Genomic DNA, 25,510 nt, shown 5'->3' on the forward strand with positions numbered 1-25,510 from the left:
AGGAAATCTCGCACCCATGCTGACTTCATTCATTACAAATTCATGCTATCCGCCTTCCAGTCCTCCCTATTCCTCGCCAAACAGGACTATTGCACCCAATTGACTAACTCCCTCAGCTCTAACCCCCGTCGTCTCTTCGCCACCCTTAACTCCCTCCTCAAAGTGCCCGCAGCTCCTACCCAACCCTCACTTTCTCCTCACTCACTGGCTGACTACTTTCGTGACAAAGTGCAAAAAACCAACCTCGAATTCACCACCAAACCATCTTCTCCTCCTCTCCACCCTATAACCCACTCCCTCAACCATCCAACCCAGGCCTCCTTCTCCTTTTCCTGATATCACCAAAGAGGAAACTGCCTATCTTCTCTCCGCCTCGAAATGCACCACCTGTTCCTCTGACCCCATCCCCACCAACTTACTTAACACCATCACTCCTACTGTCACCCCCCCCCCCAATCTGTCATATCCTCAACCGCTCTCTCTCCACTGCAACTGTCCCTGACACCTTCAAGCATGCTGTAGTCCACTCCTCAAAAAAGCCATCACTTGACCCTACCTGTCCCTCCAACTACCGCCCCATTTCCCTCCTACACTTCCTCTCCAAGATACTTGAACGCGCCGTTCACAGCCGTTGCCTTGATTTTCTCTCCACTCATGCCATCCTCGATCCGCTTCAATCCGGCTTTCGCCCCCTACACTCGACGAAAGCAGCACTAAAGTCTGCAATGACCTCTTCCTTGCCAAATCCAAAGGTCACTACTCCATCCTTATCCTCCTCGACCTATCCGCCGCTTTTGACACTGTCAATCACAATTTACTTCTCGCCACACTGTCCTCATTTGGGTTCCAGGCCTCTGTCCTCTCCTGGTTCTCCTCTTATCTCTCCCACCGTACCTTCAGAGTACATTCTCATGGTTCTTCCTACACCCCCATCCCGCTCTCTGTTGGAGTTCCTCAGGGATCTGTCCTTGGACCCCTTCTTTTCTCAATCTACACCTCCTCCCTGGGCTCCCTAATCTCCTCTCATGGGTTCCAATATCATCTTTATGCTGATGACACCCAGCTTTCTCTCTCCACCCCAGACATCACTGCAGAAACCCAGGCTAAAGTATCGGCATGCTTAGCCGACATTGTGGCCTGGATGTCCAACCGCCACTTGAAACTGAACATGGCCAAGACTAAGCTTATTGTCTTCCCTCCCAAACCCACTTCTCCTCTCCCTCCATTCTCTATCTCTGTTGATAACACCCTCATCGTTCCCGTCTCATCTGCCCGAAACCTCGGAGTCATCTTCAACTCCTCCCTCTCCTTCTCTGCGCATATCCAGCAGATAGCCAAGACCTGTCGCTTCTTCCTCTATAGCATCAGCAAAATTCACCCTTTCCTCTCTGAGCACACCACCCAAACTCTCATCCACTCCCTCATTACCTCTCGCCTTGACTACTGCAACCTACTCTTCACTGGCCTCCCACTTTGCCATCTATCCCCCCCCCCTTCAGTCCATTCAGAACTCTGCTGCACATCTTATCTTCTGCCTGGACTGGTACACTCATATCACCCCTCTCCTCAAGTCGCTTCACTGGCTTCCGATCAGGTACCGCACACAGTTTAAGCTTCTCCTTTTAACCTACAAATGCACTCGATCTACAGCCCCTCCCTACCTCTCTACCCTCATCTCCCCTTACATTCCTACCCATAACCTCCATTCTCAAGACAAATCCCTCCTTTCAGTACCCTTCTCCACCACCGCCAACTCCAGGCTCCGCCCTTTCTGCCTCGCCTCACCCCATGCCTAGAATAAACTACCTGAGCCCATACGCCAGGCCCCCTCCCTGCCCATCTTCAAAGCCTTGCTCAAAGCCCACCTCTTCAATGACGCCTTCGGCACCTAACCACCATACCTCTATTCAGGAAATCCAGACTGCCCCAACTTGACATTTCCCCCATTAGATTGTAAGCTCCTTGGAGCATGGACTGTCCTTTTTGTTAATCTGTACAGCGCTGCGTAACCCTAGTAGCGTTCTAGAAATGTTAAGTAGTAGTAGTAGTAGTAGTAGTATCTACCTGTAACCAGAAGCAATGTAACTACATACTCTGTTAGCATCATATTAAAAGGTATTTATTTAGGAAGGACAGAGAGGGCCGAAGAGGTGGAGGAGTGGCTCTGTATGTGACAGACAATATCAGAGCGGAGGAACCTGGGGAAAGGAAGAAGTACATAAGTACATAAGTACATAAGTAGTGCCATACTGGGAAAGACCAAAGGTCCATCTAGCCCAGCATCCTGTCACCGACAGTGGCCAATCCAGGTCAAGGGCACCTGGCACGCTCCCCAAACGTAAAAACATTCCAGACAAGTTATACCTAAAAATGAGGAATTTTTCCAGTCCATTTAATAGCGGTCTATGGACTTGTCCTTTAGGAATCTATCTAACCCCTTTTTAAACTCCGTCAAGCTACCCGCCCGTACCACGTTCTCCGGCAATGAATTCCAGAGTCTAATTACACGTTGGGTGAAGAAAAATTTTCTCCGATTCGTTTTAAATTTACCACACTGTAGCTTCAACTCATGCCCTCTAGTCCTAGTATTTTTGGATAGCGTGAACAGTCGCTTCACATCCACCCGATCCATTCCACTCATTATTTTATACACTTCTATCATATCTCCCCTCAGCCGTCTCTTCTCCAAGCTGAAAAGCCCTAGCCTTCTCAGCCTCTCTTCATAGGAAAGTCGTCCCATCCCCACTATCATTTTTGTCGCCCTTCGCTGTACCTTTTCCAATTCTACTATATCTTTTTTGAGATACGGAGACCAGTACTGAACACAATACTCCAGGTGCGGTCGCACCATGGAGCGATACAACGGCATTATAACATCCGCACACCTGGACTCCATACCCTTCCTAATAACACCCAACATTCTATTCGCTTTCCTAGCCGCAGCAGCACACTGAGCAGAAGGTTTCAGCGTATCATCGACGACGACACCCAGATCCCTTTCTTGATCCGTAACTCCTAACGCGGAACCTTGCAAGACGTAGCTATAATTCGGGTTCCTCTTACCCACATGCATCACTTTGCACTTGTCAACATTGAACTTCATCTGCCACTTGCACGCCCATTCTCCCAGTCTCGCAAGGTCCTCCTGTAATCGTTCACATTCCTCCTGCGACTTGACGACCCTGAATAATTTTGTGTCATCGGCGAATTTAATTACCTCACTAGTTATTCCCATCTCTAGGTCATTTATAAATACATTAAAAAGCAACGGACCCAGCACAGACCCCTGCGGGACCCCACTACCTACCCTCCTCCACTGAGAATACTGGCCACGCAATCCTACTCTCTGCTTCCTATCTTTCAACCAGTTCTTAATCCATAATAATACCCTACCTCCGATTCCATGACTCTGCAATTTCTTCAGGAGTCTTTCGTGCGGCACTTTGTCAAACGCCTTCTGAAAATCCAGATATACAATATCAACCGGCTCCCCATTGTCCACATGTTTGCTTACCCCCTCAAAAAAATGCATTAGATTGGTGAGGCAAGACTTCCCTTCACTAAATCCGTGCTGACTTTGTCTCATCAGTCCATGTTTTTGTATATGCTCTGCAATTTTATTCTTAATAATAGCCTCCACCATCTTGCCCGGCACCGACGTCAGACTCACCGGTCTATAATTTCCCGGATCTCCTCTGGAACCTTTCTTAAAAATCGGAGTAACATTGGCTACCCTCCAGTCTTCCGGTATTACACTCGATTTTAGGGACAGATTGCATATTTCTAACAGTAGCTCCGCAAGTTCATTTTTTAGTTCTATTAATACTCTGGGATGAATACCATCAGGTCCCGGTGATTTACTACTCTTCAGCTTGCTGAACTGACCCATTACATCCTCCAAGGTTACAGAGAATTTGTTTAGTTTCTCCGACTCCCCCGCTTCAAATATTCTTTCCGGCACCGGTGTCCCCCCCAAATCCTCCTCGGTGAAGACCGAAGCAAAGAATTCATTTAATTTCTCCGCTACGGCTTTGTCCTCCTTGATCGCCCCTTTAACACCATTTTCGTCCAGCGGCCCAACCGACTCTTTGGCCGGTTTCCTGCTTTTAATGTATCTAAAAAAGTTTTTACTATGTATTTTTGCTTCCAACGCTAATTTCTTCTCAAAGTCCTTTTTTGCCCTCCTTATCTCCGCTTTGCATTTGGCTTGGCATTCCTTATGATCTGTATCCACACAAGGGTTATCTACAGACCTCCTGCACGAACGGAGAAGTTAGACAAGGATCTGATCGAAGATATTCAAAAGATTGCTATAAAAAGAGGAGGTGCTACTGTTGAGAGATTTCAATTTGTCTGATGTGGATTCAAACATCCCGACTGCAGAATCGGAAAGAAGTAGAGAGACTGTGAATGCCTGTCAAAGTGCCTTGCTCAGACATATGGTGACGGAACCCATGAGGGAAGGGTTGATGCTGGATCTAGTGCTCACGAATAGGGGTAGTGTTTCCAATATCCGGGTGGGTGCCCACCTATGTAATAGTGTTCATCACACTGTATGGTTTGAAAAAAGGTCGAAAGCGGAGTGCGGACGCACAAAACTCAAAGTACTGGATTTCAGACGTACTGATTTTGATATAATGGGGGAATACCTGAAGAAGGAGCTGTTGGCGTGGGAGGGCGCAGGAGATGTAGAAAAACAGTGGTCAAAGCTAAAGGCTGCTCTAAATATGGCGACTGATCTTTCTGTGAGGAAAGTAAACAAAAACAAGAGAAGCAAGATGCCTATGTGGTTCTCCAAACAAGTAGCTGAAAAAATAAGAGCAAAAGAGGCTTTGTTCAAGAAATACAAAAGAACGCAACGAGAGGATCACAGAAAAGATTATCACATTAAACTCAAAGAAGCGAAGAAGGAAATACGGCTAGCAAAAGCGCGAGTATAAGAAAAACGGCTAAAGATTTAGAGAGGTGACAAGACCTTTTTCAGATATATTGGAGAAAGGAGAAGAGATAGGAATAGAATTGCGAGACTGAAAGATAATGAGAATGGCTATGTGGAGAGTGATGAAGATAAAGCAAACATGCTAAACAATTATTTCTCTTTGGTGTTCACGAAGGAAATTCCTGGAAAAGGACTGCGGTTGGCTATGTCTGGGAATGGAGTGGATACTGTACTGTTTATGGAACAAAGTGTTTATTTATTTTTATTTATTTTATTGCATTTGTATCCCACATTATCCCACCTATTTGCAGGCTCAATGTGGCTTACAGAGTTTTGTAATAACATGGATATTACAGGGTATCAGATACAATTGGTAATGTACAGAGATTAAGTAATGGAAGGGAAAGGGATATGGGACTTGATATACCGCCTTTCTGAGGTTTTTGCAACTACATTCAAAGCGGTTTACATATATTCAGGTACTTATTTTGTACCAGGGGCAATGGAGTGTTAAGTGACTTGCTCAAAGTCACAAGGAGCTGCAGTGGGAATTGAACTCAGTTCCCCAGGCTCAAAGTCCACTGCACTAAACACTAGGCTACTCCTCCTGAAGAAGGTGTTAGGGAGGATAGTATATAAAGGGAACTGGCATAGCTGGGTAGATTGATGGGGTAGTTTTGTAAGGCTATGGGTTCTCTTTGTAGGCTTTGTTGAAGAGATGTGTCTTTAAAGATTTGCGAAAGTCAGTTATTTCGTCGGTAGTTTTCAGGGTTGTGGGTAGTGTATTCCACAACTATGTGCTCATGTAAGAGAAGGTGGTAGAGTATATCAGCTTGTATTTTACTCCTTTACAGATGGGGAAGTGCAGATTGAGAAATTTGCGGGATGATCTTATGGCGTTTCTGGGAGATAGGACCACAACATTTAGCATGTAGATTGGGGCATCTGCGTGAATGATTTTGTGTACCAATGTGCAGATCTTGAAAGCAATACATTCCTTGAGTGGGAGCCAGTGAAGTTTCTTAAGGTGGACAAAGCTATGGGGCCGGATGGGATACATCCCAAGATACTGAAGGCGCTCAGAGAGATCCTGGCGGGACCTCTTTAAAGATTTAATAGATCTTTAGAGACGGGAGAGGTTCCGCGGGATTGGAGATGAGCGGATGTGGTCCCTCTTCAAAAGTAGAGACAGAGAAGAAATGGGAAGCTGCAGACCAGCAAGTCTCACGTCGGCAGTAGGAAAAATAATGAAGTCACTGCTGAAAGAAAGGATAGTTAACTTTCTAGAAGCCGACGGGTTACAGGACCCAAGGCAACATGGCTTTACCAAAGGAAACTCCTGGCAAACAAATCTTATTGACTTCTTTGACTGGGTGACCAAAGAACTGGATGAAGAACGTGCGCTACATGTAATCTACTGTTACGTTCCTCACCTGATTCCAGGCCTGCGCGTCTGATTCGCCGGCGAGGTGCGGTCCGGCAGAGCTAGCCGGCTTTTTGATGTTTCTCCAGGATGGGTCGGTTTCAGTTTCCCAAGTCTGGCAGCCGTCATCCGGCTTAGAGCACAAGCAGCGGCCATCTTGGCTAGCTCAGGAGGGGGCAGCCATCTTGTATAAACGAGATCAGGAAGGAACTCCATATTTGGTCTTGGGAGGATCTCCTATGGGGGCAGCCATGTTGGCTTCACCTGAGTGTGGTTTGCTCAGATTTCCTCACTATTTAAAGCACTGCCTCCAGGCCTTCATTGCTTCAGCCTCATTTGTTCTGAGGAGTTGCTGTCGGAGTGCTGTTCACCGACTTCCTTCTGTTCCTGTTTTTCCTATGTACCAGACCTTGGCTAGTTATCTCGGATTTTGCTTGTTTGCTGCCTGCCTTGACTCTGGACTGATTTGACTATTTCTTTGCCTGTTGGAGTTCTGGTTCTGGACAGTGTCTGTTTCCTGCTATCCTGGTCAGCGGCTGTGCAACCCCGCCGGTTCCTGAAGTCCTGGTGGCCGCCTGCAGCTGGGGGCTCAACTCCCGGTGAACGGTGGTCGCTTCCCAGGTGAAGCTAGGGGTTGTCTGGCTGCCTGACTGAGTGCGGTGTCACTCCATCTCTGCCGTGCTCAGTCGAGGCACAGGGGCTCACCACTACCGGGTCATAACATCTACTTGGACTTCAGCAAAGCCTTTGATACAGTCCCCCACAGAAGACTCGTGAATATGCTGAAAGAGTTGAACTTAGGACCGAAACTGGTGAACTGGATAAGAAACTGGTTGACCAACAGGTGACAGAGGGTGGTGGTAAATGAAATCCGGTCAGAGAAAAGAAAGGTGAGCAGTGGAGTTCCTCGGGTCAGTGCTGGGGCCTATTCTGATTAATATACTTGTGGGAGATATTCCTGAAGGGTTAGAAGGAAAGCTATGCTTTTTTGCAGATGACACGAAAATAGCCAATAGAATGGATACCCTGGAGTGAGTAGAAACAATGAGAAGGGATCTACGAACCTTAGAAGAATGGTCGAGAGTCTGGCAGTTAACCATACGAGATCTTTGGAAACCGCTATTTTAGTTCCTATATTCTTTTATACATTTTTTTATTATGCTGTGATAGCATTCAACTTATGATATGTGAGTGCTCAGTAAAACACATGTTGCTTAGGATGGACTATTGGGACACAACATGCCAACCCAACATCATTGCACTTCAGCCCTACCTACCGCCTAATTCAAATCATACTGTCTAGTGTTGATGAACAACATGAATAAACAATCGGTAGGCATTTCAATGATAGCAAAACTAGTACTTAGCTTGGGGCTGGGATGGTTTATAACGGAAAACCGTTGGGTGCTCCTCAGCAGTGCCTCAGCTTTGTCAATAAAAGTCCGTGCTCGTGTCAAAAGTGAAAATAGATGAAATTTCAACTCTATTCTTAATTAACAGATCGGTTTGTATGTCTTCATTCTGTCTTCTCTTATGTTCTCCTGTTCTCAACACAGCTTGTGTTTCGCTCTTATCGCGTCATCAGGAGAACTTAATCTTATAGACCTGGAGCCATGCTCTCATTTGTTGTAACCACTGTATAATATAGATGATATAAAAGACAGTGTGTTATCATACGTATGCTATGCACCTCCTGATCATTGGGCGATATGCTGTACATAGCTACAGTAACCTCCTTGGCTGTAAAATATCAGTTATATTTTACACATCTTATTATAGCTCTAAGGCTTACCTAATAAGTGTGCCGCCTTACTCTCCTGCGGCTGACCTTTGAAAAAACGCTAGCGCCTGCGCACTGTCTAAATATGATGTATTAGGTGGCGTATGCTGCTCATCATCCATGCAGCCATTCTATGTCCTGGTTCAGGACGCTAGGGACGACAGTATCCCATTGGAATATCAATCTTTGTTCTTTACGCTTCAACATTCTGGCTATATCACCCCTGTGCGATGTAATGACCTGCTTCAACACTAGGTATTTTAAATCTGAAAAGTTATGCTGTTGAGTGGCCCAATGCTCTTCCAGAGGGGCTTCTCTCTTCTGAAGTCTCAAGTTGCTAATGTGTTCAGCTATACACTGTTTGATCTTCCGTGTAGTGTAGCCGATATACCATTTATTACAAGGGCAAGTAATGCCATACACAACTTGAATGGACTCACAGTCAGTAACTGTTGTAAAATGGAATGTACGTCCTGTCTTCGGATGAATCACCTGATCAGTTTGCCATACATATTTACAGTAGACATCGTGAACATGGTTTGTGGCCCCCTCTGGACTCACCCCTCGGTTTTTAACTCAAATGAGACCGCGATCTCAATATCTGCCCCATGTTCTTTGCCCTGGTATTAACGAACAGTGGGTAATCATTGAATTGTAATAATGAAAGCATGGGCCAATGTTTTCTTATAATTCCTTGTACTGATGCAGTTCTGTTAGAGTATGGCAAGATACATGTGAACTTTTCTTGCTTGGTACTTGGATGTCCTTTGTGTGGGGTTAATAGCCATTGTTGATGAGTATTAGATGCTTGCTTCCAAGATGTTTTTAACAGTTTCGGAGGGTACCCCTGCGCCCTGAATCTATCATACATACCCTTGGCCTCCATGTTAAAATTGTCCTTTGTGCCACACAATTTCCTTATATGCAAAAACTGCCCCGTTGGGATACCAGTTTTGACAGATGCAGGATGAAAGCTACTGTATAACTTTTAAACCACAGAGCACTGGACACGGAATAGAGCACCACGAGCATCGGCAACACAACATCACAAGAACCCGGCCACTCATTCTTTCCATAATGAGAATATTAGAGATTCAAGATAAGCGAACCTTATCATCTGTTCTTATTTTATATCATCAGCAATTATCAGGGGTGGAGAAGGGAGGTAGGTCAGTGCCGTGATGTTTTTAAGTTGAAGTGCTGATTAGGTTTCGTGGCTCATGGTACAGGCACAACAACACTGACTGAGCACTGCATATAAAAAAAATATAATATATATATATTGTATCATCAAAATATTACTGTGGTTATAAGTATGTATTCTGGTATGTGAATATCCAGTTAAAATTTAATGCCAAGAAGTGTAGAGTGATGCACTTGGGGTGCAGAAACCCAAAAGAGAGATAACTAATAGGAGGGGAGAGATTAGTAAGCTCGACTCAGGAGACAGACCTTGGGGTGTTGGTGTCAGAGGGTCTAAAGGTGAAGAAACAATGCGACAAGGCGACGCCCGTGGCCAGAAGGATGCTAGGCTAAATAGAGAGGGGCATAACCAGTAGAAGAAAGGAGGTGTTGATGCCCCTCTACAAGTCATTGGTGAGGCCCCACTTGGAGTATTGTGTTCAGTTTTGGAGGCCGTATCTTGCTAAAGATGTAAAAAGACTGGAAACGATGCAAAGAAAAGCTACAAAAATGGTATGGGATTTGCGTTGCAAACCGTATGAGGAGAGACTTGCTGACCTTAACATGTATACCATAGAGAAAAGGAGAAACAGGGGTGACATGATACAGACATTCAAATATTTGAAAGGTATTAATCAGCAAATGAACCTTTTTTGGAGACGGGAAGGCAGTAGAACTAGAGGACATGAATTGAGGTTGAGGGGGGCAGACTCAGGACTAATGTCAGGAAGTATTTTTTCACTGAGAGGGTGGTGGATATGTGGAATGCCCTCCTGTGGGAGGTGGTGGAGATGAAAATGGAAATGAAATTCAAACATGCATGGGATAAACACAAAGGAATCCTGTTTAGAAGGAATGGTTCTACGGAATCTTAGCAGAGATTGGGTGACAACGCCTGTAATTGGGAAACAAAATGGGAGCTGGGCAGACTTCTATGGTCTACGCCCTGATCATGACTGAATAGATAGGCATGGGCTGGAGCGTAAATTATAAGGGGCTTCGACGTTAACTTCAGAACTTAGTACAAGAACAGTGCTAGGCAGACTTCTACAGTCTATGCCCTAAGAAATGCAAGGACAAATCAAACTCGGGTATACATATAAAGTATCACATACCATGTAAATGAGTTTATCTTGTTGGGCAGACTGGATGGACTGTACAGGTCTTTATCTGCCGTCATTTACTATGTTACTATTGTATCTACTTCCTGGATGAATGTGTGATTGTAGTTTTATGCACATTTGTCATCTGAAAATACAAAAGAATTCACAAAGTATCTTTAGGAGTTACTGTTGTTCTAATTTAACTCACTGAACTCTTCTGATAGCAACTGCAACCTCTGAGGTACCTTGGTTTCCAATTTCCTTAGCCCTCAAAAGGGCCCACCGTTAACTTGTTAATGCCACAGGAGAATATTGCTTAGTTGACCAATGTTAACCCACTTTTTAGAGTGGGTCCTGCTGTGCTCCAATTGGCTCAGTCCTCTTTGGACCACATCTGGGGAGTTGGCAGGGATAGGCATCTAAAGTTCCTGACCAACTTTTCCAGTTCCTCTTCAAAAAACCAAGCAACCCAGAAAGGGCAGAATGCTCAAGCATGTCTTGGAGGATACATCCTCTGCCCAGTAGCAGAGTCACAACCGCAGGCACCTCCTGGCCACACCACTGTGGCAACCAAGTGAGAAGAGTTGTGGAGTAAGTTATACAGGACATTCACTAAGAAAGCTGCCCCGATTCCAAGCATGCCATCTCTGGGGAGTCAGGGATTAGTTACAGCCAACAAAGTATGGATCTTCCCATATAGCCCCCACAAACAGCAGCATGTAACCCTGCCACTGCTGAAGAAAAGACCTGTTTCAGAAGATGAGCCAACCTCCTCTCATAGATCTTCTTCAGAGAACATCTCCTTCTATTGGGATAGCAGTTTTCTTGGTAACAGCCAACATATGGGTGTCCACCTTGCAGATTCACCAGTACTTCTCAACTACCACAAGCAGCAGGGGATGGAACATCTCAAGAACCTTCGCCCCCATGAGAGGCCACCTCTGGGTTCTCCCACTCTGCCAAGGTCGGGTCTCCCTCATCTGCCTCTGGTGTAGAAATGGCGACAAGCCCTCTGAAGTGGTGTCAAAAAGACTAGGCAGCTCCGCCCACCTGAAAAAAATAGATGACTAGTGAACAAGACTCCTCCTCCACTGGGGGAGAGTTAAGGTCTGAAACTATAGCTGAAAGGTTTCTCAGGACAGAGTGGGAACACCAGCTCTTCTGGCCTGCCACTACCACCTCCCCCCCCCCCCCCCCCCCCACAGTCCCCAGCACTGGGTTCATCCTGGGATGCTCAGCCCATCAAGGCGTGGCCACCGAGGGCCCTTCAGGGGGGCTGAATCTCTACATAAGTACGTAAGTATTGCCATACTGGGAAAGACCAAGGTCCATCGAGCCCAGCATCCTGTTTCCAACAGTGGCCAATCCAGGTCACAAATACCTGGCAAGATCCCAAAAATGTACAAAATATTTTATACTGCTTATCCCAGAAATAGTGGATTTTCCCCCAAGTCCATTTAATAACGGATTTTCCCCAAGTCCATTTAATAACAGTCTATGGACTTTTCCTTTAGGAAGCCATCCAAACCTTTTTAAAACTCCGCTAAGCTAACCACCTTTACCACATTCTCTGGCAACGAATTCCAGAGTTTAATTACACATTGAAGAAAAGTTTTCTCAGATTCATTTTTAATTTACTACATTGTAGCTTCATCGCATGCCCCCTAGTCCTAGTATTTTTGGAAAGCGTGAACAGACGCTTCACATCTACCCGTTCAACTCCACTCGATATCCCCCCTTGCTTATCCAAGGGGGTACTCTCCCTGGCCAAGTATCCCAGAGGACCATGTGCTAGAGCCATTTTGGAGATGGGGTCCCATCAGGTCTTCTACTTGACCCAACGCAGGCCAAGATGTGCCCCGCCCCTCAATACAGGTACCCCTCCACAGGAAACTGCTGCACCTGCTCAACTTGCACACGGGGAAAGCTGCAACAGGGAAAATGGCTACCCTTCCTGCCACTCATTGGGACCGTGGGTACCATGGAAAAGCCAGTAGAGAACCAACAGGCTCCTGGAAGGCAGACCCCGCCCCCCCCCCCCCCCCCCCCCCCCCCCGCAAGCTGTTTGAGGACAAACAGCCCAAGGGAATCGGCAACTATACTAAGCTGTCACTTACCACAGGCAGAGCATCTCCACACAACCACTGCTGACAATGATCATGTTTTGAGCAACCATTCTACATTAGAGTACTTTTCTTCCACATACGAGCTTCAAAGAGATCAAAATAATATTTAAAAATAATTCCCCAGTATCTACTGCAATTAGCCCTCAGTTGCTAAAGTGCACCACATAATTTCTTGCTCTCACTACTTTGAGGTGGGCTTGACCAACTTTCACTATTTCTGGTAAGCCTGACTGGATATACCATACTTCCTTGATTCTAAGATGCACTTTTTTTTGCTGGTTTTAATCTCCGTGGAAAGTAGGTGCGGCTTACAATTGATGTTGTCTTAGAATCAGGGTTCAAAATTTGAAATCAAGTTGCCTAATTCCTTATTCTGTCCAAATAGAGGCATATTTTCAAAGCACTTAGCCTTCCATAGTTCCATAGGTTTCTATGGAACTTTGGAAGGCTAAGTGCTTTGAAAATATGCCTCATAGCTACCAGTAATTGAAAATCAATGTGTTTGTGCTTTTCCTTCTGCATATGTTTGTTTACAGCATTTGTGTGGTGTTCTTTTGTTGTCCTGTACCACTAAAGAGAACGAAGACACAATGGGCCTGACAATCAGCATTTCTGACGAACGGCACAGGAAATTCAAGGTTTCTTTAACCACTAAAAAGTTAATTGGTGTTAATATGTGTTCTAGCTTGAGACCTATCCACTGGAATAGTGGTGGGCCAAGCTACATAGCTTTAACCAGCTGAAAAGCACTGACTAGGCCTGATAACCAGCTGAGGGCCTTATAGCAGAGAGCCTGCAAGAGCAGGACTGCTTGGTGAGTTCTAATGAAACCTGGTGCAACTTCCGAATTGAGTGTAACACACATGATGCAGAAATTAAAGACAGAAATGATAAGAAGTTTGGTTCATAACACGGAGTCTGTCTTTGTGGGATGGCACCCAGATTACAAGATGATATGAGACAGATTTGTCCATGTTTGGATATCTGTATCTAAGGAGTTGTTGACAAAAAGGGAAATTGCACAATAATTTGCAATAATAAAACGGAAAGGAGAGGTGGGCACCTGACCGGTGGTAGAGTATGATTCACTGATTAAGCAACATTAGAAAAAAAAAAATCCCTCTCCATAGACTTGTATGGTGACCAAATTGTATAAAAGCAGGGTGCATGCAAGCCCTCGTTGGAACGATTTTCCCCAACGTATTCTAGAGGGCAGGGCTCTGGCCGGTTGAACCCAGAATCTGTCTGCTGAATGTACCTGATTAAAGCCTGATTTGGGTAAGATTAAAAAGACTATTTCTTTAACTAAACTATTTCTGTCTTTGTGTCAATTTATTCTCTTTCACCTGTTTTGCAAACTAACACACACACCCCCACACAAGTAAGATTTCTCACTAAAACAGTTTTATAGACTTTTCATAGATTGTATGTGGGAACATAAATGGCCAAAGGTTCACTTAGATCTAAATAGACAGAAAGCTGTGGTCATGGGAATTAGATTTGAACTGCGCCTTCTGATGCCTCCCCAACGCCGATACCCATGGGAAGGGGTGTCATTGAAATTCAGGGAGGCGGTCCACAAGATCGTAGAGGAACAAACCCTCTGTACACCTCCGTGTGGAAGGATCCCACGGGGGTCTATAGAGGGGTAGGTTAAAAACAGTGGTGACCCCGACGTGATATTCAGCACAACCAGTGAATTTTTTAACGGTTAAAAATGGGCCTGCAATTTATGCAGCCTATTTTAACTGTTTAACATAGCTGGTTAAGCGCTGAACATTCGCACCTAACCGGCTATGTTGTGTAGCCACTAACTGCAGATATTTAGCAGAAGATAACCAATTATCTCCCACTGGAGGTGTCAATATCCTATTTAAACAGTCAGTGGCAGTGTCTGGCTAGTTAAATAGCTTTGAATATCAGGAGGTTTGTATCTGGTTGAATACAAGTCTCCTGCAGTTTGATGAAAAGATATCCAATTGGTTGGGAACAGATCTGAATAACTGACTTTGCCTGGATCATTGCCAATATACATGCCTTGATGCCATGTTGCCTTTTGAACAGTGGAGCATAGTAGGTTTTTCTTGCACAGTGAAGCATTGTAGTAAATTCTGGAGCTTTGAAAATTATTTTGAATATGATTTTGAAGCCCATAAATATAAGGCATGACATGATCATGTCAGCAACTGGCAATCTTAAGCTAAATAATTTTCTATTTTTGTTTTAACACCTGTGGCTGTGTGCACACAAGGTGAAATTGTGTCTTACCTGATAATTTCATTTCCTTCAGTCATGCCGTACCATTCTGAACAAGTAGGTGTTATCTCTTCCTACCCGCAGATGGAGGTAGAGAAAATAGATCTTTTCCAGTAAATTCACCAGTATAACTTGTTGGTGCTCAATATAAAACTCCAATATGCATCTACAAACAGCAGAAGGTCCCTTTATAATGCACACTCATGCTCCATCAACTACTACAGCTGCAATAATCATCAAGTGAACCTAACATTACATCAGAAGAACTCGCTACCATGCATACGCACAAATTTGTCTTTGGGTTTTTTTTAATTTTGTTTTTAACTGTAAAAGCAGAGCACACACTGAACCCTAAGCCACACCTTGCGGCAAAAACAAAAACACAGAATTTCAGGGATCTGTACCTTCCAGGATAAGACACCAGGGATGTGGAAGACTTCCAGGACCTGAGCAAGGTAGACACAACCATAAGCGAGAAACTACACCTCAATAAACAGCTTCTTTCAAGCACTAAACCATAAGCCAGAAGGGATCCGGATTAAGTAATATGTTCTGATGAGTACAGAAGTAAGATTTCTTTATGTTGCTGGTCCAGCTTATTGGAATAAGTTGCCTCTTCAAATTAAAAATATTACAGAGTTTAAAGACTTTGCTGTTTATGCAGGCCTACAGTTGGGGCAATGAATAATGATTAATATCTGATGTGAGACTTTGATTTTTAAGTTATTCTGTTTTCTTCATAAATGTCAATTTGTCTTTTTTGTGTATGTAATTTTGTAATTGCTGAGAACTATGGATCAAGCAGAATAAAAGTTCTTAAATTTCCACAGGACCTTGAAAACTGCATTCCCTGGACAATGGAAGCGACTTGGCTACCAATGCACATACACACACACTAGGTCTACATACCACAGCCAATGGGGAAAATCCAGAGCCATTAAAAGGACAAAGTACGGATGCTGCACAATCCTGCACAAGAACCAACCTACCAGAGGCCACAGAAGAAAGAAGTACAGGGTCTCTCCTCTGTTGGCCATTGCTGTACCAAGGCATCTATCCCCTGAGAGGCCGCCTCTTTCCTGGAATTAAAGAAATACTCTGACTTGGCACTGGAGTGTATAGCCATCAGGTTGAACACCGGAAGCCCCCACTGGTCCAGAATGAGCAGGAAGGCTGTCAGCCCCAGCTCACACTCCCCTGGATCCAATAGGGAACAGCTGAGAAAGTCCACCTAGTCATTGTCCTTGCCCAAAGTATGGGCTGCAGACAGAGCTTGCAGAAGTCTCTCCATCCAATAGAAGAAGCTCACAGCTTCTAATGCTACAGCCTGGCTTCTGGTGCCTCCTTGCTGTTATCTGTCATCACTCGGACTGCTTTCCCCCGAAGTAGAGGAAGAAACTCCACAAAGGCCAACTGCACCATCTGAATCTCCAGGTGGTAGCTGGACCAAGTCCCCTGCATCATTCAGCTCAAGCAGTGTACTCCCCAACCAAGGAAACACACATCCACTCTGAAGAGTACAGGGAAACCCTCTGCAGGAAGTGAAGAGGACTGTCCTACCATTCCAGACTGCCTTGCACCCAGGTGGGGGAGTGTTTATACTTCTACTCGTATATAGTGTTGGCAGCTTTAGAAAGCCCATTTCAAAGATTAACACATTTTTCTACTTGCAGAAATGGCTTTGAAAATTTCCTTCCAGATCAGGGGTTCTCAACCCAGTCCTCAGGACACATCTAGCCATTCAGGTTTTCAGGATACCCACAATGAAGATTCATTAAAGATCACCATGCAAATTTATCTCATGCATATTCATTGTGAGGTTTCTGAAAACCTGACTGGCTAGGTATGTCCTGAGGACTGAGTCGAGAACCACTTCTCTACACAGACTCAAAATCAGTTACTCACCACTTTCAGTTCTGGCACAGATCGACTTAGCGTCCATTCCTGACTATTTACAAATGCATCTGAAAAACATGAAAAACAAATACATGTATTTTAATAATTAGGAAACGTAACATTCTCATTTATATTTTAGAATTAAAAAAAAAAGTTTACTACACAAGGTGTGAGAAGTGCTAAATACTTACAAAAATCAGGTAAATAGTTAATGCTAAATGGGTCATTACGAAGAACTTACGCACATTTCTTTATAGAACAAAATTTGAATGATTTTGCACATTTTTGTATACCACATATTCTACACTGTTTTCAACAAAGACAATAATACAAACACAACATTATAAAAATCCTGCCATACTAAGAGTCTTTTTACTAAGCTGTTATAAAAGGTAGCCTTAGCATGTCCTTACCGCAAGCGAAGTCTATTTTTACCGCAGCCAGATAATGATCATACATTAATTTTTCCATTAGTGCGCAACCATTAAAAAATATTAGTGTGTGAGCACTTACTGTCACCTATTTTATAGGCAATAAGGGCTCATACACAAATCCTGTGCTATTCAGTGTGCGGTAACGTAGATGCGCTAACTAGCACAGAAATTCCCACTCTCGCCCCCCCCCCCCCCAAAAAAAAAAAAACATGCCCCCTTCTGAGCAAAAAAAATATTTTTTGGAACATGGTCTGCACACTCTGACCAAAAATTACTACAGGTCGCCTGAGCGTGTCCCCCAGCAAGTCATATTAAGTTGCAGTAAGCACATGCTAGAGCTTACTGCAGCTTAGTAAAAGGACATCTAATAGCTGAAATTTCTAGTATTCTAATATTCAACCACCAAATTACATTAAAATCCTTCTGATAAGCCCAACTTATCACCATCATGTTAAATCATAAAATAAGCCCCCTCAAATAGCTATGTTTTACGTTTAATATGAATATGAAAATAGTAAATATTCCCAACACAACCATTAAAATATGCCAAATTTCCATTTTCTTCTCATTTATATTTTTCCCAGGTTAACCAGGTGTTCCAAGTTTTTGTACACTATTTAGACATTCCTATAGATCAGAAACCTATGTAAGTTCAAAGTGACATATGTGAGGTCAGTGATGTAGGTATTCAAAATAAGTCATAACGTAATTTATTTTAATGTGTGCAAAAACACAACCAAAAGGGTCATCAATCAACAGACTTAAGATGGCAAATAAACATCAAAATGCCCCACTGTCTATCCAGTGAAGATCTATCCACTTTACACAGAAAAGACACACAAGCTCCGATATACAGTCCTACATTAACTCACTTCTACAATGTTTTGAAGACCTGACTTCAGGAATCTGCCACCATGCCGCCCACTGATCGCGAAAATCCAGACTACCCCAGTTTCAGAAAATGCCCTCCCTTGGCTTGGGAACCGGCCAGACCTCGATTTTGGGGAGGGGGGCTTGAGGCCAAAATACGGTGGCACATTCTGCCCTGCTCTCCACCCCCTCTGCAACCCTACATACCACCCCCCCCCCCCCCCCCCCCCCCACGGCCTACACCACTGCTTAGGATGTTTCAATTATGAAGGACCCAGAGTTAAGATGCTCCAAAAGGCTAACTTTAATCACTTCCAAATTTAAACAACAAAATAGGTTTTTCGTTAGAACTCCAAATAAAAAATATAAACTTAATCTCATATACTTGCAATTTACCAATTTCTCCAACTCTTCCACTTTCCGTGCATCCTCCCCTCTCTCTCTTTTGGCAAATTCTTTTCAGAAGATGTTGCCCTGCCCAGTTCTACTCACTAATCCAGGCCAGGTTTTACTCTTCATAACAACCATTAATGCACATTCAAAAACATTTACGGGTTGGTATTCAAAGTGATTTAACCAGCCACAAATGGATCCTGGCCAGTTAGACTGCCTATTCGGGGCTAACTGCTCATTTTCAGCAGCACTTAATCAGTTAGTGTCACTGAAAATAACCAGTTAGCGCCTAACTGAAATCCGGTTATTTTGGGGGCATTTCAGGGGCAAAGTCAGCACTTGGCCAGCTAAGTGCTGATATTCAGCACTTAAACAGCCAAGGGGGGGGGGGGGGGTCACGTGATGCGCTTGAGCTAGGAGGTTGCATTTACCTCGAGCTCCTCGGTCCTTTCCCCTTACGAGACTTTGAAGTGGATTTGGTTCTTCTTTCTTGCCTCTGCAGTGTAGCAACGAAGAGATCTGAAGCGCATGGACAGATTTATGTTCAGATCGGGGTCAGACATGGCTAATAAAAGCTGCGAAAAAAGAAAATTCAAAGACACACCAGGGAGCGGCAACTGAAGCCAAGATGGCGGAGGACTTGGGAGAAAGCGCAGGGCTCTCAGAAGTGCTTATCGAGAAACTATCTTCGGCAGTGACAACGGCTTTGAGCACGCAGCTGGACGGAATTCACGCTAGTGTGCAGGGACTCACCCAAGCCGTTACTGATTTTAATATCAGAGTGTCGGAGCTGGAAACCAGAGTGGGAGCCGCGGAGGACAGCCTACAAGAGGTTCTTGATGAGCTAACGAGGTTTAATAAGAAGTTACAGGCTGTAACGCCAAGCTTAAAGACCTTGAGAATAGGTCTCGGCGGAATAACATCTGGCTGGTGGGTTTGCCTGAATCGCCCGAATGAACGGGACCTTCAAAATATGCTTGAAAAATGGTTTGCAGAGATCGTGGGAGCGGAGTCTGGAATGGGGCCAATACATATTGAAAGGGCGCACTGCGTGGGGCGCTGGATACAGGGAGCGACCAGGCCTCGAGTGGTGGTGGTAAGATTCTTGAACTTTGCACAGTAAGAGCAGATCATGAGAAAATGCAGAGCCATGCAAATCTGCAGCTGCAGAACTCCAGAATCATGCTGTTCCAGGATTATTCGGTGGCAGTGGCTCAACTACAAAGAGGATACTCTGAGACCTGTAAGCTGTTGGTGGAGAAGCAGCTGCGTTTTACCCTACAATATCCAGCGAGGCTCCATGTGGTCAAGGAGGGGAAAGCGTATGTTTTTGAGACTTGTGCAGAAGCAAAAAAACAATTGCAGAGCTGGTTTCCAAACTGACAGTCGGGAGTCTACCTGATATAGGAGGATGTGAAGTTGTGGCCTGTGGTGGTGGAATACCTGGAGAGAGTACAGGTTTTACTGTGTTTTGCATACTGCCTGTTCTGTACTTTGGTTACTGTTCAAAGGGAAGTAAAAGATAGTTTTTTTATCTAAATGAGTAAGGGATTTAGGATAGGTGTGTATGGGCAGAGTGATAATGTGAGTGAGTGAGGATAGGTTCTCACTGTAGAGGCAGGGAGGGTGGGGAAAGGGCTGGGAAGCATCACTGAAATGGCCTCCGAGTGTGGCAGAAGCGGCAGTAAGATAGGGCAGGGGTCAGTGGGGGGGGGGGGAGGGGTTAGGGGGGGGGGGAGAGGGGAGGGAGGGAACAGGTCCTGAGGTACATGGGCATGTATGGGAAGGGAGTAGAGGATGGATAGGGTATTTGACTGTGGCGGTGTGGTGGTGTATGGTATCTCACTATGGGGGAGGCTGGGCCCTGTGGTGGGAAAAGCAGGTGTGTATTCACTTTGAAGCATGTCCCAGGGCCACTAGGTGCACATGGGGTCTCATAAAGCTTGACTTGTGTATCATGGATGTGTCTGGTATTAATTCACCGATAAAAAGAACTAAGATCTTGCAATATCTGGGTACGCATAGTGCCAACATTGTGGGGTTGCAGGAAACAAAGCTTAATGACGTGGAACATCAAAGTTGAAAAGAACCTGGTGTGGCGCAGTGTTATTGGGCATCCGCACAGAAAAGTAAGGCTGGGGTGACCATCTTGATTCGGAAGTCGGTTCCTTTTGTCCAAATAAGGTCACCATAGATACAGAGGGGAGATTTGTAATTGTGGAAGGAAAAATTAAATCATTCCAACATCACGTTAATCTCAGCATATGCACCTAATTGGCTCAAAGGGCCTTTTTCCGAACTCTAATCGCCAGATTAGCTGGGATTCAGGGGCCCAAGATTTTATTGGGAGATTTTAATACCATCCTTGATTCGAGTCTGGACACTACAGCTGGGGTGCAGAGATCTAGATCTCGTACCTCAGAGGGTTGGGGGTATTATTGCAGATCCTAGATCTAGTGGACCCTTGGAGAATTTTAATCCTTCAAAGCGGGATTTCACCCATGTCTTGAGGGTACACTCAATGCAGTCACGAATAGACTTTATCTTTATCTCCAGGGATATTCCATATGATACAGAAGGCAGATATCGGGCCTCTGGTGATATCGGATCATACCCCTATCTCTATTAGTGTGGATTTGGGAGGTTTGGGAGTTGGAGGGAGGGAGGGAGAGGTGGAAGTTCCCTGCACATCTGTACAGGAACTTGGAATTTAGGCAATACTTGAGTCAAAGATGGGAGGAATATTTACATCATAACAAGGATCATGCTATCAACCCCATTTGATGTGGGAAGCTGGGAAGGCTGTCATCAGGGGTGATATTGCTTTTGTTGCTAGGAAAAAGAGGCAGCAGGCCAGTAGGATGATCGAGCTAGAGAAAAGATCAGGTCATTAAAGGGGACAGTTGGGTGCTAGGCCCATGGAGGTGGGTCGACGCCCTTGGAGCGGGTTCAAGGGGCGCTAAATAGCTTGCTTCAGGAGCAGGCACAGAAAATGTATTTTATCAGCGCTTTAGACTTTTTAGATTTGTAAAGGTTATCAACAGAAATCAAACAAAATAAACATGGAAAAGAAAATAAGATGATACCTTTTTTATTGGACATAACTTAATACATTTCTTGATTAGCTTTCGAAGGCTGCCCGTCTTTCTCAGATCGGAAATAAGCAAATGTGGTAGCAGATAGTATATATGAGAGAAACATCAAAGCATTACTTTGACAGTCTGACAGAGTGGGGGGTATGCATGGGGACATCAAAGCATTTCATTGATATTCCAACAGAATAGGTGTTGGTAGGTGAGAGGAGGGTAATAAACAGAGAAATACAGCTTTATGTTTTATAATGAGTTAGAAAACCCAGATCCTTATTAAGTTCTGTTTGTTGGGTGTCAAAATATTCATTCTTATTTCAAAGGTCTTACGTTCCTGTATTGTTTTAAATTAACTTCAGATTCTTACTGTGAAATCACTGGTGCCGTGTCTGTTCTTGTGAAGTGTTGGCCCACAGGGGTGGGGGCCTGACTGGCCCCAGCTATTTTCATGTGATGTCTGTGCAGATTGAATCTTGTCTTAAGCATCTAGCCTGTTTCTCCAATATAGCATCCTTCGTTACATTTTTTACACTGAATGATATATACCACATTGGAAGATGAGCAAGTAAAATAGTCCTTCATGTTGAATATTTTTCCTTTGTGAATGACTGTGGGGTCTTGTGAAATGTTTTGGCATAATTTGCAGCTGGCTGTGTTACACGGAAACGTGCCCTTTTCTTTTTCCGTCTGTGTTGGAAGTTTACTTCTGATCAGCTTGTGTTTTAAATTTGGTGGCTGTCGGAAGGCCAGCACTGGTGGGGATGGGAATATCTCTTTCAGTAATTCATCTTCCTGAAGTAGTGGCTGTAGGTCTCTTATGATTTTCCTCAGTTCCTCCAGCTCTGGGTTGTATGTCACTCAAGGGGAATTCTGTCTGTGGCTTTTTTTTTTCTTTGTACTGTAGCAGATTTTCCCTGGGTGTTCTGAGGGAGGAGGCAATATTCTTGGAGATTATTTTGGGGTTGTAGCCTGTTTGAAGGATGCAGTCAGGGTTTCAAGGTGTCTGTCTCTATCCTCTGGGTCCGAGCAGATACGGTGGTATCTTGTGGCTTGGCTGTAAATAATGGATCTTTTTGTATGTGAAGGGTTTTATTTTTTTGATTTCTGTTGATAACCTTTAAGAGTGGACTAACACGGCTACCACACCTCTCTACTTTAGATTTGGAAATAAACCGGTAAGCTCTTGGCCAGTCTTACAAAAGATTGGACGGGTGCGTCTACAATTTCTGCGCTTCGAAATGCGGGGGGCCAGATTGTGACTGAGCAGAAACAGTTGGAACAGATCTTTGCCCAATTTTATTGTACGCTGTACAGGGCGGAGAGGGGTGGAGGTCAGGCTGCAGTGGATACCTTCTTGCAGGAGTGTGATCTGCCAAAACTTTCAGAGGCAGAGCAGCTTCATTTGAATGAGCCTATATCAGGACCTGAATTACAAAGGGCTATAAAGAGTCAAGCTACATAAATCCCCGGGGCCAGATGGTTATAGCGGCAAATTTTTAAAAATCTTAAACAGCCAGGTCCTGGGCCTTTTGGGTGAATATTTTGATGCAGCTATAAAATGGGGCATTTCCAGGGGGGTCGAATCAAGCATTGATAACGGTCTTGCCGAAACCAGGGAAGGATCCACTGCAGCCGGGTTCCTATAGACCCATCTCTCTTATAAATGTTGATCTTAAGCTACTGGCTAGGATACTGGCTGAGAGGTTGGCTCTGGTAATACCTAGATGGTGTGAAGTGATCAAGTGGTTTTGTAAAAGGTAGCACGCTGAGTTAATGTTCGCAAGTTATTGCTGGGCCTAGAGCGGTGTAAGCAGCTACATAGTCTGGCCTTGGCCATAAGCTTTGACTCTGAAAAAGCTTTTGACCGGGTGGAGTGGCCTTTCCTGTTTGCTCTTCTGCAATGCTATGGCATTGATGGTTTTTTCTTACGGGCTATACAGACTTTGTATGCGAATCCATCATCAGCTGTATTGGTAAATGGGATTGCATCACAGTATTCCCATTGGGGAGAGGTACGAGGCAAGGGTGTCCCGTTATTGCCGTTGTTGTAGATTTTGTTCCTGGAACCACTTTTGATAAGGCTTAGAGGAGCGCAGAATACCGGGGATAGTAGTTCCACATATGAGACACTGAAACGTTTGGCCTTTGCGGATGACATCATGTTGTTGGTGACAGAGCCGGGTACAGCTGGTCAAGGGTGCTGCAGCTCTTTACGAACTTTGGGAAAGTATCCGGGCTCAAACTTAATGTATCTAAGTCTGAAGCGTTGCCATTAATCTGAAGATTGCAGATCTGGGGGCTGAGTTCCCTTTGACAGAGGCGGAGGGATCTCTTAAGTATCTAGGGGCCCATATCTCGGCAGATACAAAGCAGCTGTATGAGCTAAATGTGTGGCCGTTACTCCGGAAATCAGAGGAGTGTTTACACATGTGGATAGGTCTGCCGCTGGCTTTGACTGGTAGGATTTTCTTGTATAATGATTATACTGCCAAGATGGCTCTACATGTTACAAATTCTCCCGATATGAGAGAGCCGATTTGAAAAAACTTTATAAAGCTTTGAGCTTCTTTCTGTGGAGAGGTAAAAGGACTAGGATCTCCTTGTCTGCTCTCATGCTCCCTAGGTCCAAGGGGGGTATGGGCCTTATGGACTGAGGCAATATAACCTGAGTTGTGGTATGCAGCATATCAGGGACTGGATATTAGGGGTATCGGATTTACGCCGTTGAATGTAGAGGTTGGCTACATGTGGCCAGTGTCGCCAATATACATGTTACATGCTAGGGCTGCGTGTCTGGCTAGAGATGACAAGCAGCATGTTGTTTGGAGATATATGAGGTCTGTTTGGAGAGCTCTATGTAAGGTATTTCAGGGAAATAGGAACATCACACCTTTTTTGCCCCTGGAGGGGAACTTGGACTTTCAACCTGGAGTGGGAAGACGAGGGCTTTGGAGTGCAGGTAGAGGGCAGGATTAAAGAGGGTGGGGGATCTGCTTGATGCGGAGGGTAAAATGACTTCTTTTCTGAGCTTGTGTGAGAGATGGGGCCTCGAGCATTCAGATATCTTTCTGTACTTGCAAGCGCGGCATTATGTCTCTTCTCTGCCAGTGTGATTGCTTGGAGGAGTATTTGCCCAGCAAGTTACAGAGGGCTTACGACTGGAGGCGCAGGGGCATCCCAGATTGAGTCACTATGTTAAGATGCTCTATGAGATTAGGCCATTGGTATCGTTGCAGGGAGTGGCTGAGGCGTGGAGGGCGGATTTGCAATGCAGTGTGACAGAGGAGGTGCTCCAAACATTTCGTGATAACATAGTGAAAACCTCGATAAATGAATTACGTCGAGAACAGGAATATAAATTCCTGATGAGACTGTATATTGCCAAATGTGACTTAGATAGAGCCACTCTGGGGCACATGTTTTGGGTGTGTGTTCGGACACGGGTATTCTGGGAGGGAGTGGGTAGGTTCTTATCCCTTTGCATTGGGAGGCTAATTCGGACTCACCCTGGGGATTTCCTGTTTCTTGAGGGGGCGCATTTGCAGGTAGAGTCGGGGGCCCAACGCATATTCTTGGCAAAAGCCTTGATGACAGCGAAAAAGGTAATTTTAGTGCACTGGCGCATGCGGAAAGCACCACAACTAACTATGTGGAAAACGATGATGTTTGATCTAGTGCTTTTTGAACGAAGAATGGTGTCTGCTGACTCTGAACGATAGTGGAAATCTTTTCAGGATATCTGGGAACCTTATTGGACCCGACTTTCGCATTAGGCGGAGTATACTTCTTAATACCTGAGGAATTTTATAGGGGTATCACTTTGGGATGGCATGCCTTAATGATATACTGGGGGGGGTTGTGCTGATGTATTGCCCTGCCCTGTCTTCTCCTTTCTTTTTTCTTTGTTCTCCTTTGCTATCTTTATTCAGTATGAGCTGGAGGGACTGTTAGAGATTGTCATAAATCAGGGGGTTCGCTGGGGGTGGGGGGGTTGGTGGGGGGGCTGGAGTAAAATAGAA

At 44.7% G+C, this 25,510-nt stretch overlaps 1 protein-coding gene across 2 annotated transcripts in view; it reads right to left on the reverse strand.

Moving 5' to 3' along the window:
• Positions 1-25,510, reverse strand: part of AGAP1 (ArfGAP with GTPase domain, ankyrin repeat and PH domain 1) — a 2,358,592-nt gene that overhangs the window by 1,968,083 nt on the left and 364,999 nt on the right. Inside the window, exon 1 of one of the 2 annotated variants that reach the window (XM_030210551.1) lies at positions 16,715-16,779. The exons of the other annotated variant lie outside the window; for it this stretch is intronic. The gene's annotated coding sequence lies outside the window, so the exon portion shown is untranslated. Of the gene's footprint in view, positions 1-16,714; positions 16,780-25,510 lie in introns of those variants that run through there. 2 annotated transcript variants of the gene reach the window in all.

The sequence above is a fragment of the Microcaecilia unicolor genome, chromosome 7, assembly GCF_901765095.1.
Source record: "Microcaecilia unicolor chromosome 7, aMicUni1.1, whole genome shotgun sequence".
Lineage (NCBI taxonomy): Eukaryota > Metazoa > Chordata > Amphibia > Gymnophiona > Siphonopidae > Microcaecilia > Microcaecilia unicolor.